The following is a 6000-nucleotide window of genomic DNA, read 5'->3' on the forward strand; positions in this document are numbered from 1 at the left end:
CAGGCTTCTCTAGAGTCACAGAACATATGGTTAGTCTCTATAGAGTTAGTGAATTTGTTGATGACTTACAGCCTGTAGTCCAACTCCCCAACAATGGTCAGCAGCAGCTGTGGATGGAAGTCCAAGGATCTAGCAGTTGCTCAGTCCTATAAGGCAAGCAGGCAAGGAAGAGTGAGTCTTCTTCCAACATCTTTATGTAGGCCTCCATCAGAGGGTGTGGCTCAGATTAAAGACTTGTGCCACCAAGCCTTTAATCCCAGATGATCTTGAACTCCATGTTTTTTTTTTGTTTATTTGTTTGTTTGTTTTTGGATTTGGGTTTTTTTTAACCGAGACAGGGTTTCTCTGTATAGCCCAGGCTGTCCTGGAACTCACTTTGTAGACTAGGCTGGCCTGGAACTCATAAATCTGCCTGCCTCTGCCTCCTAGAGTGCTGGGTTTATAGGCATGTGCCACCACTGCCAGGCTGAGATCTCCTTGTCTTAATCTTCTGGAATTCCTAGTCACTAGGCTTCAAGATCTCCATGCTAAGATCCAGATCTGAAACTTGTATCTCTGAGCCTCCAGATTAGGATCATAGGTGAGCCTTCCAATTCTGGATTGTAGTTCATTCCAGATATAGTCCAGTTGACAACAAGGAATAGCCACTACAGTTGGCTTGTCTGACAAGTGTAAGGAAACTGTCTCATATGTTTTTGCTATTTCTAGGAAACTTTCTAACACCAAAATTGATTATATATTGTTACGTTCTGTGCCATCAGAAAAGTATCATGATAGAAGTCAGATCTGTTTTGTATAGTTACAAAATCTTTTATAGTATTTCCCTTGATAAACTGCCCCTGGGATGGACCCCAACATAAGAGAGATACCCATATTCACATAAAAAAGTATTTGGAATAAAATTTTCATTTTGAGTAGTGGTCCAATTAAGTGTAAGTTCCCTGGACTTCCCTGGCAACTGACATCTTACTTGGCAGAGGGAGAAATGTTTTTGGTTAACTGACATCCTAGTTGGTCAGTTAAGATATGAATGTTAGAAAGTCCCCTTCTGGAAGCTAGGAATATTAGACAAGGCAAGTCCCCTGCCACAGTTGAACATGTCCCAACCCATTGGAACAGGATACGTGTACAACAAAGACATGTTCTTTTAGAAATCCTCTAACCCTAAATTTGGATTAGTGAAATAACTTGGCACAGATGTTTGTGGATTTTGAACTTGAGAACCCTGTAGGATAGCAGAAAACTGGCTGACTTTAGTGAGTCACAGGCCCTGTCCATGGTACTTGATTACCAACAATCCAGAGTGTTATGGCTCTGACATTCAGAGCTTGTAATATTGTTCCAGGGAAATCTTAGTTGTCCCCTAAAACACACACAAGAGCCAATCTGATGTAACTCACATTACATTTGCAAGCATGTAATTGGAAAGCTACTGTGGTCTTTAACATAATTGGCTGGTGCTGGAAGTCATATCATAAACTTAACTTCTGCTCCCCTCTGCATTGGTGGTCGTTTGACTTGTAACCTGGGGTGCAGCTTTGTGGTGGAAATGACCTGGAGACACTGGTCTTGTCGAGGGTGTAACATGAAAACTCTGGTCTTGTTGGGGATTATCCTAGACTGGATCTAGGCTCTGGTTTTGTTAGGGGGCAACTTGGGAACTAATGCTAGACTATAAATTTACCTGACTTCAAACTTAGGTCAGGTTCTCTAAAATGGAGACTGAATTTAAAAAAGAAATCTTACCCCCCATTTCTCTTTTAAGTAGAAGTCTCAATCATGGGACTTTCTGAAGCTTCATGAAAACAGTAACAGGGCTACGTCTTTGTGGTGTCACTGAGGCATGGGTATGGGCCCATCTGTGGGAGATAGGAATGAGTTTTGAAGCTGAATTCCTCCTGCTGGCCAGGGTCTTCTTCAACTGCAAACAGGTCTTTTTTAGGGTTCTATTTATCTTCTTTACTTATCCTGAATTTGGGCACAATGAAATTTCCAATCAATCCCCAGAATATTAGCTAATGTCTAACTTACCTGAGACACAAATGTAGGTCCATTATCTGACCCTATAAACTTAAAAAATATCTTGTAAGAATTTCATTTAGTAGTTTCTTTGTTACCATTTGTACATTCTCATGCATGCTTAGTTGGGAAATTCTCAATCTCTCATGTAAAGGTATTCATAAACACCAGCAAATATTTGTGTCTGAATTTTTTGATTTTACCTCTGTAGAGTCCGTTTCCTCATAGACTCTTGGCTTGGGGATCCAGTATTGAGTACCAGGGTTTTTCTCATTGTCAATTACACTAGTCAATTGACAGACTTTATAGTTTTTAACAATTTCAGCTGTTTTTAAATAGGCATACTCCATCATTTGTTATGAAACTGAGAAATGGGCCAGTTTTGGCCCAGTTCACATCTTATGTCTGGTCAGAAAGTGTGGGATCTCCTGGGTCTAGCGTATTCAAGGGCACAAGAGGTCAGATTTCTAGGACCTCTCACCGGGATGTCTTGTTTCCCTGTGGGATAGAGTTTAGTCCTTGACAGTGAGTCATAGCCAGCTTTTTAGGCCCCTATAGAGCCCTTCTTGTGGAGAGAATTTCCTCTTTATTTTTGATAGTCCTTTTTTCTGCTGTCAATAGGCCTTTCTCACTTATAAATAGCCCCAGAGAAATAAGTATTAGCAAAGGCACTCTGGCCATCTGTGTCTCTTGCCTCTTTTAAGCTCTAGGCCTTGGCCATATTTGCTAGTTCAGTTTTCTGGGCTGTCATTTCTGCCAGGAGTGGCTCTGCCCTCTGGCTGTCTCAGACCACTGCTGCTCCAGAGTACCTCCTTTCATCCTGAATGAGGCTGTTGCCATTGGTGAACCATGTAACTTCTGCATCCATCTGAGCAGTCATACAGAGGCCCATCGATGTCAGGGTCAGGCAACTCGGCAGCTGAAAGTTAACCTTGGAGGATTTAAGAAAATAGGCTGGTAATGAGTCATTCTGGGATCATCTTTTACCGGGAGGTCGTTGCTGCACTGAGGTGTAAACAGGGTTGGTTCCAACTTCTGCCAATTGGTGACACATTAGCCACTATCTAATGTGCAGGGCTCCATTTTTGAGTATTTATCCTTGGGTCTAGGGACATCACCTCTAGTTTACAGAGTAAAGCCTTTTTATTGGATTCTTAATTGTCCCAGTTTTTCAAGGCATATAAGACATCTTGGTTTTTTGTTTTATATCTGTTGTCACGAGGAAGTAATTTATAAATGGATGAAGAAACTTTATTGTCAGTCTTTAGTAATACAGAGTGTTGAACCTAATTCATTATCAACAAAAAAGTTGGTTGCTTTTCCTTTGACTCTTAGGGTTACCCTGGACTTAGCTAGAGGCACTTTTGATCTGTAGGGCCCATTTACCATCTTTTTCTGAGTTCATTTGCTTTAGGTGTCTCTTATAGTCTTCTAATAAAAGCTAGAGTGATTGCTACCTTTGCTTCTAATAATTTAGTGTCCATGGACATGTATTGTTGAAATGCCTCCATAGCCCACTCTAAAAGTCTTCTATTGTTGAATATCATAAACTATGGCCAAATTTGTGGGCCATCTGTGACTGCATTGAGACCTTCCAGCAGAGCCTGATGATAGACCAAGAGCCTCTCCCTACCTTCAATAATGTTAAAATCTCAATCTGGGCAAATAAGGGGAAATCACTCACATTGCCAGAGGCCCCAGCTTCGAAGCTTCTGTGGTGAAGGGAACCTGTAGAGTATGATAGAGGTAACCTGTCTAATTTTAATACATCCATCAAATTAAAAAAATAAAGTCACTCTCTCCACGTCAAAATCACCTGTCCAAGTCACTAGTCAAAGTCATCTTATAATGAAAATCACAAATATAGGGCAGGCAGTGGAAGCACATGCCTGTAGCACATGCCTGTAATCCCTCTTCTTCTTCTTCTTTTGGTTTTTCAAGACGGGGATACTCTGTAAAGCCCTGGCTGTCCTGGAACTCACTTTCTAGACCAGGCTGGCCTTGAACTCAGAAAGCTGCCTGCCTCTGCCTCCCAAGTGCTGGGATTAAAGGTGTGCACCACCACTGCCCCTGGCTCTCATTACATATTTTCAACCCCCATCTCCTCTGAGTTCATATCCATCTTCTCTTCCATCTCAATTCACACCCTTTCTGTCTCTTTTAAAAACAAACATGTATCTAAAGAATACGAAGGAGCCAGGGTGGTGGAACATACCTTTAATCCTAGTACTTAGGAACAAGAGGCAGACCCATCTACATGAGCTGTTCCAGCCTATTTTACAAACTGAGTTCTAGGACAGCCAGAGTAGTTACACTGGAAAATCATGTCCCAAAAAGCAAGCTATCAATCAAACAAAGGAAAAGCAAAAAAAAAGGGTCATTTGAAAATAGAACAAAAAGAAAATAAAAAATAGAGGAAAATCAACCAAAGAAAAACCACGAGGAATAGATGGATGCAGGACATGTTCACACACAGATATCTGCTCTCAGCCACTGCTCTCAGCTCAGAAATGTGAGCTTCTATGACAATAATTTCTCCATGCACATCCTAATGGGCCTCTTGGAGCACACAGCCAACTTGAGTAGATTGATTATGGAAGAGTACCCTGCCCCTCTGGAGTGCTATAATGACTTGGGTGTCCTCTCCACTGTACTACTTGCCCAACATTGTGCTCGGCTCATGGGTACACTCAGGGACATAAGACAACCCAAGAGCATTTCCTTTGCAACAGAAATCTGTCATACCTGTGGTAAGTGCTATGTTTATGTCCAGGAACACAGACTTTGTCCTTGCTGGCAGTAAATATTATTTACTTTTCTCCCCCTGTCCTCCCACCCACCCCTTCCCACTTCCCCGTTCTGGTTTTCCGAATACTGCTTCACTGAGTCTTTCCAGAACAAGGGGACACTCCTCCTTTCCTCTTGTACCTCATTTGATGTGTGGATTATGTTTTGGGTATTCCAGTTTTCTAGGTTAATATCCACTTATTAGTGAGTGCATACCATGATTCACCTTTTGAGTCTGGGTTACCTCCCTTAGTATGATGTTCTCTAGCTCCATCCATTTGCCTAAGAATTTCATGAATTCATTGTTTCTAATGGCTGAATAGTACTCCATTGTGTAGATGTACCACATTTTTTTGCATCCACTCTTCTGTTGAGGGATGCCTGGGTTCTTTCCAGCATCTGGCAATTATAAATAGGGCTGGTATGAACATAGTAGAGCATGTATCCTTATTACATGGTGGGGAATCCTTTGGGTATATGCCCAGGAGTGGTATAGCAGGATCTTCTGGAAGTGATGTGCCCAGTTTTCAGAGGAACCGCCAGACTGATTTCCAGAGTTCTGATTTACAGAAACTTTGTACTTTTATGAGGTCCCATTTGTCAATTCTTGATCTTAGAGCATATGCTATTGGTATTCTGTTCAGAAACTTATTCCCTGTACCGATGTCCTCAAGGGTCTTCCCCAGTTTCTTTTTTATTAGCTTCAGAGTGTCTGGCTTTATGTGGAGGTCCTTGATCCATTTGGATTTGAGCTTAGCACAAGGAGACAAGGATGGATCAATTCGCATTCTTCTGCATGCTGACCTCCAGTTGAACCAGCACCATTTGTTGAAAAGGCTATCTTTTTTCCATTGGATTTTTTCAGACTCTTTGTCGAGGATCAAGTGGCCATTGGTGTGGGGGTTCATTTCTGGATCGTCAATCCTGTTCCATTGATCCTCCTGCCTGTCACTGAACCAATACCATGCAGTTTTTAACACGTTTGCTCTGTAGTATTGCTTGAGGTCAGGGATACTGATTCCCCCATACTCTCTTTTGTTGCTGAGAATAGTTTTAGCTATCTTGGGTTTTTTCTTATTCCAGATGAATTTGATAATTGCTCTTTCTAACTCTGAGAAGAATTGAGTTGGGATTTTGATGGGTATTGCATTGAATCTGTATATTGAACCAACCCTGAATTCCTGGGATAAAGCC

The sequence above is a fragment of the Apodemus sylvaticus genome, chromosome 11, assembly GCF_947179515.1.
Source record: "Apodemus sylvaticus chromosome 11, mApoSyl1.1, whole genome shotgun sequence".
NCBI classification, from domain to species: domain Eukaryota; kingdom Metazoa; phylum Chordata; class Mammalia; order Rodentia; family Muridae; genus Apodemus; species Apodemus sylvaticus.